Raw genomic sequence first — 15,669 nt, 5'->3', positions numbered from 1 at the left:
TAAATAAAAAGTTTTAGGCACTTTTCTACAATTTTTCTTCTTCCAGACTTCAAAATGTCCATTTAAATGACATGGCTATTCAACCAGTTTTCCCTTGCATCTACGATTTATGTGGATCATTTTCTTCTTGAACCCTTTCATAATTTGAGATAAGCAGAGGAAGTTCTTTACCTCATACCCTCTGCTCCAGATGTTTCCTGAAATAGAACACATAAATAGCAACATAAAAATATGTGTAACATCATTCTCTGTTTTCCATCATCATATTTATGCTGTTTAAGGTTTTATTAACTTCCCAAATTTCTACATGAATTTAGGGAGAAACACCTGTAAAAGAAAAGTATAGCTTTAATGTTTGTTGGTACACAAAATCTTTGGAATTCAGCACGTTGGAAGAATGTAGCACTTTCCTCCCTTGACTTCCATGTCATATTTGGCTGGTTCTCTTCCTGCCCTTTGGAAGTTCATTCTCTATCTTCTTCCTTGAATCGTTCTCCTCACCCTATACATACCAGCCTTCCTCAGAGTTTTTTTTGTTTTCTTTTATTTGTCTCATTATTCTCATATTCTTTTTTTTTAATTTTATTGGAGTATAGTCGATTTACAACGTTGTATTAGTTTCAGGTGTACAGCAAAGTGAATCAGTAATACATATACATATATCCACTCTTTTTTTTTTTTTTAGATTTTTCTCCCATATAGGCCATTACAGAGTATTGAGTAGAGTGCCTTGTGCTATATAGCAGGTTCTTATTAGTTATCTGTTTTATGTATAGTAGTGTGCATATGTCAGTCCCAATCTCCCAGTTTATCCCTCCCACCCCCCCATCCCCTGGTAACTATAAGTTTGCTTTCTACATCTGTGACTCTACTTCTGTTTTGTAAATTAAGTTCACTTGTACCTTTTTTTTTTAGATTCTACATATAAACGATATCATATAATATTTGTCTTTCTGTGTCTGACTTACTTCACTCAGTATGACAATCTCTAGGTCCATCCATGTTCTGCAAATGGCATTATTTTGTTCTTTTTTTATGGCTGAGTAATATTCCATTGTATATATATACCACATCTTCTTTATCTGTTCTTCTGTTGATGGACATATAGGTTGCTTCCATGCCCTGGCTATTGAAAATAGTGCTGCAGTGAACACTGTGGTCCATGTATCTTTTTGAATTACGGTTTTCTCAAGGTATATGCCCAGCAGTGGGATGCTGGGTCATATGGTAGTTTTACTTTTAGTTGTTTTTTTTATGTCTATTCTTATGCTAATACCACATTGTATTGAGTACTGTAGCTTTATAGTAAGTTTTTTTTTTAAACATCTTTATTGGGATATAATTGCTTTACAATGGTGTGTTAGTTTCTGCTTTATTAACAAAGTGAATCAGTTATACATATACATATGTTCCCATATCTCTTCCTTCTTGCGTCTCCCTCCCTCCCACCCTCCCTATCCCACCCCTCCAGGCGGTCACAAAGCACCGAGCTGATCTCCCTGTACTATGCGGCTGCTTCCCACTAGCTATCTGCCTTACGTTTGGTAGTGTATATATGTCCATGCCTCTCTCTCGCTTTGTCACAGCTTACCCTTTCCCCTCCCCATATTCTCAAGTCCATTCTCCAGTAGGTCTGTGTCTTTATTCCTGTCTTACCCCTAGGGTCTTCATGACATTTTTTTTTCTTAAATTCCATATATATGTGTTAGCATACGGTATTTGCCTTTCTCTTTCTGACTTACTTCACTCTGTATGACAGATTCTAGGTCTATCCACCTCATTACAAACAGCTCAATTTCATTTCTTTTTATTGCTAAGTAATATTCCGTTGTATATATGTGCCACATCTTCTTTATCCATTCATCCGATGATGGGCACTTAGGTTGTCTCCATCTCCAGGCTATTGTAAATAGAGCTGCAATGCACATTTTGGTACATGATTCTTTTTGAATTATGGTTTTCTAAGGTTATATGCCCAGTAGTGGGATTGCTGGGTCATATGGTAGTTCTATTTGTAGTTTTTTTTTTTTTTTTTTTAACATCTTTATTGGGGTATAATTGCTTTACAATGGTGTGTTAGTTTCTGTTTTATAACAAAGTGAATCAGTCATACATAAACATATGTTCCCATATGTCTTCCCTGTTGTGTCTCCCTCCCTCCCACCCTCCCCATCCCACCCCTCCAGGCTGTCACAAAGCACCGAGCCAATATCCCTGTGCCATGCGGCTGCTTCCCACTAGCTATCTACCTTACTGCATTTGTTAGTGTGTATATGCCCATGACTCTCTCTCGCCCTGTCACAGCTCACCCTTCCCCCTCCCCATAACCTCAAGTCCGTTCTCTAAGAGGTCTGCGTCTTTATTCCTGCTTTACCCCTAGGTTCTTCATGACATTTTTTTCTTAAATTCCATATATATGTGTTAGCATACGGTATTTGTCTTTTTCTTTCTGACTTACTTCACTCTGTATGACAGACTCTAGGTCTATCCACCTCATTACAAATAGCTCAATTTCGTTTCTTTTTATGGCTGAGTAATATTCCATTGTATATATGTGCCACATCTTCTTTATCCATTCATCTGATGATGGGCACTTAGGTTGTTTCCATCTCCGGGCTATTGTAAATAGAGCTGCAATGAACATTTTGGTACATGACTCTTTTTGAATTTCGGTTTTCTCAGGGTATATGCCCAGTAGTGGGATTGCTGGGTCATATGGTAGTTCTATTTGTAGTTTTTTAAGGAACCTCCATACTGTTCTCCATAGTGGCTGAACCAATTCACATTCCCACCAGCAGTGCAAGAGTGTTCCCTTTTCTCCACACCCTCTCCAGCATTTATTGTTTCTAGATTTTTTGATGATGGCCATTCTGACTGGTGTGAGATGATATCTCATTGTAGTTTTGATTTGCATTTCTCTAATGATTAATGATGTTGAGCATTCTTTCATATGTTTTTTGGCAGTCTGTATATCTTCTTTGGACAAATGTCTGTTTAGGTCTTCTGCCCATTTTTGGATTGGGTTGTTTGTTTTTTTGTTACTGAGCTGCATGAGCTGCTTGTAAATTTTGGAAACTAATCCTTTGTCAGTTGCTTCATTTGCAAATATTTTCTCCCATTCTGAGGGTTGTCTTTTGGTCTTGTTTATGGTTTCCTTTGCTGTGCAAAAGCTTTGAAGTTTCATTAAGTCCCATTTGTTTATTTTTGTTTTTATTTCCATTTCTCTAGGAGGTGGGTCAAAAAGGATCTTGCTGTGATTTATGTCATAGAGTGTTCTGCCTATATTTTCCTCTAAGAGTTTGATAGTTTCTGGCCTTACATTTAGGTCTTTAATCCATTTTGAGCTTATTTTTGTGTATGGTGTTAGGGAGTGATCTAATCTCATACTTTTACATGTCCCTGTGCATTTTTCCCAGCACCACTTATTAAAGAGGCTCTCCTTTCTCCACTGTATATTCCTGCCTCCCTTATCAAAGATAAGGTGACCATATGTGCGTGGGTTTATCTCTGGGCTTTCTATCCTGTTCCATTGATCTATCTTTCTGTTTTTGTACCAGTACCATACTGTCTTGATTACTGTAGCTTTGTAGTATAGTCTGAAGGCAGGGAGCCTGATTCCTCCAGCTCTGTTTTTCATTCTCAAGATTGCTTTGGCTATTCAGGGTCTTTTGTGTTTCCATACAAATTGTGAAATTTTTTGTTCTAGTTCTGTGAAAAATGCCAGTGGTAGTTTGATAGGGATTGCATTGAATCTGTAAATTGCTTTGGGTAGTAGATTCATTTTCACAATGTTGATTCTTCCAGTCCAAGAACATGGTATATCTCTCCATCTGTTTCTATCATCTTTAATTTCTTTCATCAGTGTCTTATAGTTTTCTGAGTACAGGTCTTTTGTCTCCTTAGGTAGGTTCATTCCTAGATATTGTATTCTTTTTGTTGCAATGGTAAATGGGAGTGTTTTCTTGATTTCACTTTCAGATTTTTCATCATTAGTGTATAGGAATGCAAGAGATTTCTGTGCATTAGTTTTGTATCCTGCTACTTTACCAAATTCATTGATTAGCTCTAGTAGTTTTCTGGTAGCATCTTTAGGATTCTCTATGTACAGTATCATGTCATCTGCAAACAGTGACAGTTTTACTTCTTCTTTTCTGATTTGGATTCCTTTTATTACTTTTTCTTCTCTGATTGCTGTGGCTAAAACTTCCAAAACTATGTTGAATAAGAGTGGTGAGAGTGGGAAACTTGGTCTTGTTCCTGATCTTAGTGTAAATGGTTTCAGTTTTTCACCATTGAGGGTGATGTTGGCTGTGGGTTTGTCATATATGGCCTTTATTATGTTGAGGAAAGTTCCCTCTATGTCTCCTTTCTGTGGGGTTTTTATCATAAATGTGTGTTGAATTTTGTCAAAAGCTTTCTCTGCATTTATTGAGATGATCATATGGTTTTTCTCCTTCAATTTGTTAATATGGTGTATCACGTTGATTGATTTGCATATGTTGAAGAATCCTTGCATGCCTGGAATAAACCCCACTTGATCATAGTGTATGACCCTTTTAATGTGCTCATGGATTCTGTTTGCTAGTATTTTGTTGAGGATTTTTGCATCTATGTTCGTGAGTGATACTGGCCTGTAGTTTTCTTTCTTTGTGACATCTTTTTCTGGTTTTGGTATCAGGGTGATGGTGGCCTTGTAGAATGAGTTTGGGAGTGTTCCTCCCTCTGCTATATTTCGGAAGAGTTTGAGAAGGATAGGTGTTAGCTCTTCTCTAAATGTTTGATAGAATTCGCCTGTGAAGCCATCTGGTCCTGGGCTTTTGTTTGAAGATTTTTAATCACAGTTTCAATTTCAGTGCTTGTGATTGGTCTGTTCATATTTTCTATTTCTTCCTGGTTCAGTCTAGGCAGGTTGTGCATTTCTAAGAATTTGTCCATTTCTTCCATGTTGTCCATTTTATTGGCATAGAGTTGCTTGTAGTAATCTCTCATGATCCTTTGTATTTCTGCAGTGTCAGTTGTTACTTCTCCTTTTTCATTTCTAATTCTATTGATTTGAGTCTTCTCTCTATTTTTCTTGGTGAGTCTGGCTAATGGTTTATCAGTGTTTATCTTCTCAAAGAACCAGCTTTTAGTTTTATTGATCTTTGCTATCATTTCCTTCATTTCTTTTTCATTTATTTCTCATCTGATCTTTATGATTTCTTTCCTTCTGCTAACAATGGGGTTTTTTTGTTCTTCTTTCTCTAATTGCTTTAGTTGCAATGTTAGGTTGTTTATTCGAGATGTTTCCTGTTTCTTAAGGTAGGATTGTATTGCTATAAACTTCCCTCTTAGAACTGCTTTTGCTGCATCCCATAGGTTTTGGGTCGTCGTGTCTCCATTGTCATTTGTTTCTAGGTATTTTTTGATTTCCTCTTTGATTTCTTCAGTGATCACTTCATTATTAAGTAGTGTATTGTGTAACCTCCATATGTTTGTGTTTCTTACAGATCTTTTCCTGTAATTGATATCTAGTCTCATAGCATTGTGGTCGGAAAATATACTTGATAAGATTTCAGTTTTCTTAAGTTTACCAAGGCTAGATTTGTGATGCAAGATATCATCTATCCTGGAGAATGTTCCATGAGCACTTGAGAAAAATGTGTATTCTGTTGTTTTTGGATGGAATGTCCTATAAATATCAATTAAGTCCATCTTGTTTAATGGGTCATTTAAAGCTTGTGTTTCCTTATTTATTTTCATTTTGGATGATTTGTCCATTGCTGAAAGTGGGGTGTTAAAGTCCCCTACTATGATTGTATTACTGTCGATTTCCCCTTTTATGGCTGTTAGTATTTGCCTTATGTATTGAGGTGCTCCTATGTTGGGTGCATAAATATTTACAATTGTTATATCTTCTTTTTGGATCGATCCCTTGATCATTATGTACCGTCCTTATTTGTCTGTTATAATAGTCTTTATTTTAAAGTCTATTTTGTCTGATATGAGAATTGCTACTCCAGCTTTCTTCTGATATCCATTTGCATGGACTATCTTTTTACATCCCCTCACTTTCAGTCTGTATGTGTCCCTAGGTCTGAAGTGGGTCTCTTGTAGACAGCATATATACGGGTCTTGCTTTTTTATCCATTCTGCCAGTCTGTGTCTTTTGGTGGGAGCATTTAATCCACTTATATTTAAGGTAATTATCGACATGTATGTTCCTGTTCCCATTTTCTTAATTGTTTTGGGTTTGGTATTGTAGGTCTTCTCCTTCTCTTGTGCTTCTTGCTTAGAGAAATTCCTTTAGCATTTGTTGTAAAGCTGGTTTGGTGGTGCTGAACTCTCTCAGCTTTTGCTTGTCTGTAAAGGTTTAATTTCTCCATCAAATCTGAATGAGATCCTTGCTGGGTAGAGTAATCTTGGTTGTAGGTTTTTCTCCTTCATCACTTTAAATATGTCCTGCCAGTCCCTTCTGGCTTGCAGAGTTTCTGCTGAAAGATCAGCTGTAACTTTATGGGGATTCCTTGTGTGTTATTTGTTGTTTTTCCCTTGCTGCTTTTAATATGTTTTCTTTGTATTTAATTTTTAACAGTTTGATTAATATGTGTCTTGGCGTGTTTCCCCTTGGATTTATCCTGTATGGGACTCTCTGTGCTTCCTGGACTTGATTAACTATTTCCTTTCCCATATTAGGGAAGTTTTCAACTATAATCTCTTCAAATATTTTCTCAGTCCCTTTCTTTTTCTCTTCTTCTTCTGGAACCCCTATAATTCGAATGTTTGTGTGTTTAATGTTGTCCCAGAGGTCTCTGAGACTGTCTTCAGTTCTTTTAATTCTTTTTTCTTTATTCTGCTCTGCAGTAGTTATTTCCACTATTTTATCTTCCAGGTTACTTATCTGTTCTTCTGCCTCAGTTATTCTGCTATTGATCCCTTCTAGAGTATTTTTAATTTCATTTATTGTGTTGTTCATCATTGGCTGTTTCCTCTTTAGTTCTTCTAGGTCCTTGTTAAATGTTTCTTGCATTTTCTTTATTCTATTTCCAAGATTTTGGATCATCTTCACTATCATTATTCTGAATTCTTTTTCAGGTAGACTGCCTATTTCCTCTTCATTTGTTAGGTCTGGTGGGTTTTTACCTTGCTCCTTCATCTGCTGTGTGTTTTTCTGTGTTTTCATTTTGCTTATCTTACTGTGTTTGGGGTCTCCTTTTCGCAGGCTGCAGGTTCGTAGTTCCCGTTGTTTTTGGTGTCTGTCCTCAGTGGCTAAGGTTGGTTCAGTGGGTTGTGTACGTTTCCTGGTGGAGGGGACTGCTGCCTGTGTTCTGGTAGATGAGGCTGGATCTTGTCTTTCTGGTGGGCAGGTCCACGTCTGGTGATGTGTTTTGGGGTGTCTGTGGCCTTGTTATGATTTTAGGCAGCCTCTGCTAAAGGGGCTGTGTTCCTGTCTTGCTAGTTGTTTGGCATAGGGTGTCCAGCACTGTAGCTTGCTGGTCGTCAAGTGAAGCTGGGTATTGCTGTTGAGATGGAGATCTCTGGGAGATTTTCACCATTTGTATTACGTGGAGCTGGGAGGTCTCTCGTGGACCAGTGTCCTGAAGTTGGCTTTCCCACCTCAACGGCACAGCCCTGACGCCTGGCTGGAGCACCAAGAGACTGTCCTCCACACGGCTCAGAATAAAAGGGAGAAAAAATAGAAAGAAAGAAAGAAAGAAAGAAAGAGGATCAAATAAAATTAAGTAAGATAAAATAAAGTTATTAAAATAAAAAGTAGTTATTAAGAAAAAAATTTTTTAAGTAAAAAAAAAAAAACGGACAGACTGTACCCTAGGACAAAGCAAAGCTATACAGACAAAATCTCACACAGAAGCATACACATGCACACTCACAAAAAGAGGAAAAGGGGGAAAAATAATCTATCTTGCTCCCAAAGTCCACTTCCTCAATTTGGGATGATTTGCTGTCTATTCAGGTATTCCACAGATGCAGGTACATCAAGTTGATTGTGGAGCTTTAATCCGCTGCTTCTGAGGCTGCTGGGAGAAATTTCCCTTTCTCTTCTTTGTTCGCACAGCTCCCGGGATTCAGCTTTGGATTTGGCCCTGCTTCTGTGTGTAGGTCACCTGAGGGCTTCTGTTCTTCCCTCAGACAGGACGGGGTTAAAGGAGCAGCTGATTTGCCAGCTCTGGCTCACTCAGGCCGCGGGGAGGGAGGGGTATGGATGCGTGGGGAGCCTGCGGCGGCAGAGGCCAGCATGAAGTTGCACCAGCCTGAGACGGGCAGTGCGTTCTCCCGGGGAAGTTGTCCCTGGATCCCGGGACCCTGGCAGTGGCGGGCTGCACAGGCTTCCCGGACGGGAGGTCTGGAAGGTGACCTGTGCTCGCACACAGGCTTCTTGGTGCCTGCAGCAGCAGCCTTAACGTCCCATGCCCGTCACTGGGGTCCGCGCTGAGAGCCGTGGCTCGCTCCCGTCTCTGTAGCTCCTTTAAGCAGCGCTCTTAATCTCCTCTCCTCGCTCACCAGGAAACAAAGAGGCAAGAAAAAGTCTCTTGTCTCTTTGGCAGCTCCAGACTTTTCCCGGACTCCCTCCCGGCTAGCCATGGTGCACTAACCCCTTCAGGCTGTGTTCACGCGGCCAACCCCAGTCCTCTCCCTGGGATCTAAGCTCTGAAGCCCGAGCCTCAGCTCCCAGCCCCAGCCTGCCCCGGCTGGTGAGCGACAAGCCTCTTGGGCTGGTGAGTGCTGGTGGGCACCCATCCTCTGTGCGGGAATCTCGCCGCTTTGCCCTCCGCACCCCTGTTGTTGCACTCTCCTCCGCGGCGCTGAAGCTCTCCCCCTCCGCCACCCGCAGTCTCCGCCCGCGAAGGGGCTTCCTAGTGTGTGGAAACCTTTCCTCCTTCCCAGCTCCCTCCCACTGGTGCAGGTCCCGTCCCTATTCTTTTTGCCTCTGTTTTTTCTTTTTTCTTTTGCCCTAACCAGGTATGTGGGGAGTTTCTTGCCTGAGGTCTTCTGCCAGCGTTCAGTGGGTGTTCTATTGGAGCAGTTCCACATGTAGATGTATTTCTAATGTATGTGTGGGGAGGAAGGTGGTCTCCGCGTCCTACTCTTCCGCCATCTTCTTCTAGCTCTTCTGCCCATTTTTTTATTGGGTTATTTGATTTTTTTGGTATTGAACTGCATGAGCTGTTTGTGTATTTTGGAGATTAATCCCTTGTCGCTTGCTTCATTTGCAAATATTTTCTCCCATTCTGAGGGTTATCTTTTTGTTTTGTTTCTGGTTTCCTTTGCTGTGCACAAGCTTTTAAGTTTAATTAGATCCCATTTGTTTATTTTTATTTTTCCTCAGAGTTTTGTCCTTGACTCTTTTCTCACCTATGCAGGTTCAGTCTTGTCCTCTCTTGTGGCTTTAAAACCTTTATCTGGTGCTTACTCCCAAGTCTTTATTTTCAACTCCTATCTCTACTGAATGGGAATTCAGTATATTCATCTGAATGGGAAATATGTCTCCTGGATGCCCCACCAAAATAACACATGCCTGCAGCTGAGTCTGTCTCCCCTAGACCCTTGCCCCCCATGCCTTAGCACACAATAATCAGCCGCAGCGTCATTTTTACATCTCCCTAGAACCCAGTTTTTAAAATTTGTTATCAAATATTACATATTCTCATATTTAAGGTGTCAATCCTTAAAAGACCTTTTGAAAATATCAGTTTCTCCTCCCAACTAGGCCTGCTCCTCAGAGACGACTGCCAGTTTTTTCTTAGCTATTTCTTCCATTATTTACCTTCATATTTATAAATGCATATATATTGCAACTTCATCATTAATTAATTTTAAACCTTATGTCTTGCTTTCCTGATATGAATTTCAGTTCTCTCACCCCTGTTCCACCACATTAACAAAATAAAAGGTAAAAATTATGTGAGCATCTCAACAGATGCAGAATAAATATTTAACAGTATTAAACCACCTTATGAATGGATTAAAGACCTAAATGTAAGACCAGACACTATATATAAAACTCTTAGAGGAAAACATAGGCAGAACACTCTTTGACTTAAATCACAGCAAGATCTTTTTTGACCCACCTCCTAGAGTAATGGAAAGAAAATCAAAAATAAACACATGGGACCTGATGAAACTTAAAAGCTTTTGCACAGCAAAGGAAACCATAAACAAGATGAAAAGACAACCTCAGAATGGGAGAGAATATTTGCAAATGAAGCAACTGACAAAGGATTAATCTCCAAAATACACAAGCAGCTCATGCAGCTCAATATCAAAAAAACAACCCAACCCAAAAATGGGTGGAAGACCTAAATAGACATTTCTCCAAAGAAGACATACAGATTGCCAACAAACACATGAAACGATCCTCAGCATCACTAATCATTAGAGAAATGCAAATCAAAACCACAATGAGGTATCACCTCACACTGGTCAGAATGGCCATCATCAAAGAATCTACGAACAGTAAATGCTGGAGAGGCTGTGGAGAAAAGGGAACCCACTTGCACTGTTGGTGGGAATGTAAATTGATACAGCCACTATGGAGAATAGTATGGAGTTTCCTTACAAAATCAAAAAAAGAACTACCATATGACCCAGCAATCCCACTACTGGGCATATACCCTGAGAAAACCATAATTCAAAAAGATACGTGCACCCCAGTGTTCACTGCAGCACTATTTACAATAGCCAGGACATGGAAGGAAGCTAAATGTCCATCAACAGAGGAATGGGTAAAGAAGATGTGGTACATGTATACAATGGAATATTACTCAGCCATAAAAAGGAATGAAATTGGGTCATGTGTAGAGACATGGAGGGACCTAGACTCTGTCATACAGAGTGAAGTAAGTCAGAAAGAGAAAAACAAATACCATATGCTAACGCACGTATATGGAATCTAAAAGAACGGTACTGATGAACCTAATGGCACGTAGGGCAGGAATAAAGACGCAGACGTAGAGAATGATCTTGAGGACACAGTGGGGAGGGAAAGCTGGGATGAAGTGAGGGAGTAGCATTGACATATATGCGCTACCAAATGTAAAGTAGATAGCTAGTGGGCAGCTGCTGCATAGCACAGGGAGATCAGCTCAATGCTTTGTGACCTAGAGGGGTGGGATAGGGAGGGTGGGAGGGAGACTCAAGATGGAGGGGATATGGGGATATATGTATTCTTATAGTTGATTCACTTTGTTGTACAACAGAAACTAACACGATGTTGTAAAGCAATTATACTCCAGTAAAGATACATATTAAAAAAAAAGCTTATGAGATTTTTTTTTAACTTAACAAACTAGAAATAGAAGAGAACTTTCTCAATCTGATAAAGGGTATCTACCAAAAACCCTGCAGCTATCATCATATTTAATGGTGAAAGACTTTTCCCTAAGATCAGGTACAAGGCAAGGATTTCTGAACTCACCACTTCTATTCGATATTGTTCTGAAGATCCCAGCCAGTGCAGTAGTCAGTAAGGCAGTAAATATTGGAAAGGAAAAAGTCATAACTCTGTAGTCTCAGATAATATGATTGTCTATATAGAACATCCCAAGGAATTTACCCCTCAAATACTATAAGTGAATTTAGCCAGGTGGCAAGTGACAAGATCAATACACATAAGTCAAATGTATTTCTCTATACCAACAACAAACACAATGGAAAATGAAATTAAACTAACAGTACCATTTGTATTAGCATCAAAAAACATGAAATACTTGGGAGTAAATTTAATGAAAGGCTTACAGACATTGCTTAGAGAAATAAAAGAGCATTTAAATAAATGGAGAGATACACTACATTCATGGATTGTGATGACTGGAGACTTGATATTGTTAAGGTCTCCATTGTTACCAAATGGAGATTTAGATTCAATGAAATTCCAATCAAAACCCCAGCAGGTTTTCTTTGTGAAAATTGGCACACTGATTCCAGTATCGATATGGAAGTGTGGAGGACCTAGAATAGCTAAAACAAAAAGAAAAAAATGGAGGATTTACATTATTATTTTAAGGCTTACTATAAAGCTACAATAATTATGACAGAATGGCACTGGTGTTTATAAAGACAAAAGAATAGAGAATCCAGAAATAAATCCATATATATAGTAATTTGCTTCTCAGCAAAGGCTCCAACATAATTCAGTGGGGACAGGATAGTCTTTTGAACAAGTGGTGCTGGGTGATGTTCAAACTCAGCTCATACCATACATAAAAATTAATTCAAAATAGATTGTAGACCTAAACATAAAACTTGAGACCCCCAGAAAAACCTTAAGAGAAAACATCTATGTCCTTAAGATAGGCAGAGATCTTAAGACAGGATACAAATGTATTAACTATAAAAGAGAATTTGATTAATTGGATTAATAAAATTAGAATTAAAACCAAAAGCTACTGCTAAGAAAATGGAAAGGGAAGCCACAGACCAAGAGATATCTACATCTAAAATATGTAAATGAACTTTAGAGCTCAGTAGTCAAAGACAACCCAAAAGATTTGAATAGAAACTTCACAAAAAATGATACATTTGAATTGCTAATAATAAGCATATGAAAAATACTCAATATCATTAGTCGTCAGGGAAATGCAAATTAAAACCACAGTGGGGTACCACTTCACACCTGCTAAAATGGGTAAAATTAAGGAAACTGACAAGTATCCAAAAGGTTGTAGAGCCACTAGAGCTCTCAGGTGTTGCTGATGAGAGCGTAAAATGGTAGAACCACTTTGGAAAACTATTTTACAGGTTTTTTAAAATTAAAGTACACTTCTCATGACTCAGTATTTCCATTGTTAATTACCCAAAAGAAATGAACACGTATTCACAAAAAGACTTTTACTTGAAGGTTCACAGCAGTTTTAATTCATGATAGTCCAAACTAGAAACAACCCAGATGTCCATTAACTGAATAGATAAGACAAATTTGGGTATATTTAATTATACATCAATAGAATATCTACTAAGCAGTAAAAAGGTATATACAAATGATGCATGCAATAACATGGATGAATCTCAGAACCATTGTTTGAAGTTAGAGAAGCCAGACTAAAAAGTATACATCTCATGTGATCACATTCATGTGAAGATCTAGAACTGGCAAAATGAATGTATCGTGATAGGACTCAGATCAGCAGTTGTCAGATATTGCAGCATAGGAGAATTGATTTGGGAAAGGGCACAGGAATAGTTTTAGGGTGATGTAAATGTTCTTTCTTTTTTAGGACAGTGGTTACTACACAATATGAACATTTTTACTGTATGTAAATTATACATCAGTAAAGCTGATTTAAAATAAAAGTGAGGCGCTGAAGAGCTGAGAGGAAGCTCTCTGTTTTAGAGTAGCATTTGTCAATTAGTGGGCTTCATGAAAGGTGATCATGTGGATAGATGGGATTTCCAATCTCCAGAAAAGGATTCTTTAATCCATAGTGGGGACTGGGAGCTAGAGGTAATGAGCCTGGTTTCTGGTGACCTGGACTTGGGCAGGGGAAAGGGGGCTGGTGGACTTACTCAGAAAGTAGACTTTTACTCAACTTTAAGTCCTTTACCACCCTCTCCTTCATATACAGCCCTGGGGTTGGTGCTTTTCTGGTTCAGTTTTTTTCACCAGCAAATAAGATTTCTGTCTTAGCAGGATGAAGGAGGGATGATTTTCTGAGTTTGTGGAGTAGTGGTGGGGAGAACTCTATTCCTTTGCATACTTTCCAACAGTCCCCTGTGTTCAGTCCTCTACCCTAGCCCATTTTCTGTGGTACTTGGTACCTCCTAACCTGGGCCTTTGGGGGTTGTGCAGGGAGAATTGGTTTGTTTGTCATTAGTATCCTTTCCTCCTCTACTCTGCTAAGTCATTGACCATTCTGCTGCTGTTTTCTATCTTCATATACAGTGATTTGGGGTTACAGGTGTCACTTAGGGTCTTTGAAGACAGAGTTTACATTCCTATTTTTGTTCTTACTGTTTGGAGGAGGACCTTAGAACAGTAAAATCCATACTGTACATTTCAACTTCAGCAATACCAAACTCCTGCTAAGTCTCCAAACACACAAGGTTTTTTTCATATCTCTGTACCTTTGTAGAACTCCTTTTTGCTTATAAGGTCCCGTTTAATTTCTTCTTCACCTGCTAAGGCTTTTATCTTTCAAAATCCAGTTCTCCCTCCTAAACTTTTCTTGTCGGCTGCCTCTGTACCTTTATTTCACAAGAAATCCACTTCATCAGGAAGTTTACTCTGGAGGAATACCAGGAGCCACTGGAAGGTACTTGTTAGAGTAATCATACACTGATTAAAGTGAAAGTGATAGGAAGGGTTGAATGAACTCTGAAATTGCATATGAACCACTTAGATAGAAATTGGGAAAACAGACTCTGGCCCATTGCAGGGATGAAAGAAGCAGGGAAGATGAAAGCCTTGGGGGAGGTGGGCAGGCAGTGTGCAACAAGACCGGAGGAGGAATAAATGTAAACATTCAATATTTATTTATTTTATTTTATTTTTTTGGCTGCATCAGGTCTTAGTTGCAGCACGTGGGATCTTCGTTGAGGCATGCAGGATCTTTCATTGCGGCATGGGCTTTTCTCTAGTTGGGGTGTGTGGGTTTTCTCTCTCTAGTTGTGGCATGCGGGCTCCGGATCACGTGGGCTCTGTAGTTTGCAGCATGCGGACTCGTAGTTGTGGCGCGTGGGCTTAGTTGCCCCATAGCACGTGGGATCTTAGTTCCTGACCAGGGATCAAACCTGCATCCCCTGCATTGGAAGGTGATTCCTTACCACTGGACCACCAGGGAAGTCCCATAAACATTCACAATATAAACTCTAATTTCCCTTTCTGCTTTCTACCCCTGACATACATGTTTAGACCGATATTTCGCCAAATTGAAGATTGTAAAACACTCATTGCATGTGCCATTAAGGAAAAAAAAAACTCAAACTATGATACAGTGCTTTCTTATCATTTAGAACTTTTTTACTTATTAGAAGAGTTCTTTTCACAGATATCGTTTAGACAGATATTTTTAATTATACATAACTCTTGTGCATACATAGTCTTTGGGACTATGCCATAGTCTTTGGGATTTTTTTTTGAAATCTCACTTGCCAAGGTTACCAGTGACCTTCACATTGGCAAAGCCAGTGGGTAATTTTTGTTTTTCCTTAACCTCTCAGCAGCATCCAACACTAGTGACCTCCATTTTGAAAGTTTCTCCTTCAGCATCCTTGAAATTGCTTCTTAGGATCCCTCTAAGAATTCTGTTCTTCTCTTTAACCCAGAAATGTCAGTGATCCTCAGCCCAGAGCCCTTCTCACTTTATGCACTCACCCTGAGTGACCTCTCAGGGCTGCCTCTTCAACCCAGATCTTGCTGCTGACATGCAGGTTTTTATATTCACACTTCATGCAGTCATCACCACTTGGATGTTCCACAGGTACCTCTTCAAACAACACATTCAGAATAAAACTCTTATCTTTTCTATGGCCGCCTCCCATAAGACAAAAACAAAAAGTCTGTGTTGGAAGTGACAACATTAGTCCCCCAATACCCAAGCGAGAAACCCAAGATTCCTCCCTCTTACTCTCTTCTCCTTTTCTGTGAATTCTTTCTCACTATCTAATCAGTGCCCTTCTCTTTGTTAGTTACTGCCACCTTCCTGGTTTAGGGTCTCACCACTTCTTGCATGG

General features: G+C 39.3%; 1 protein-coding gene across 4 annotated transcripts in view; it reads left to right on the top strand.

The window, feature by feature from the left end:
* The window catches only part of PPP2R3A (protein phosphatase 2 regulatory subunit B''alpha), a 222,679-nt gene that overhangs the window by 31,962 nt on the left and 175,048 nt on the right, over positions 1-15,669 (top strand). The window lies entirely within an intron of this gene.

The sequence above is a fragment of the Globicephala melas genome, chromosome 4 (genome assembly GCF_963455315.2).
Source record: "Globicephala melas chromosome 4, mGloMel1.2, whole genome shotgun sequence".
NCBI classification, from domain to species: Eukaryota; Metazoa; Chordata; class Mammalia; order Artiodactyla; family Delphinidae; genus Globicephala; species Globicephala melas.
This window is presented reverse-complemented; position numbering and strand designations above follow the sequence as displayed.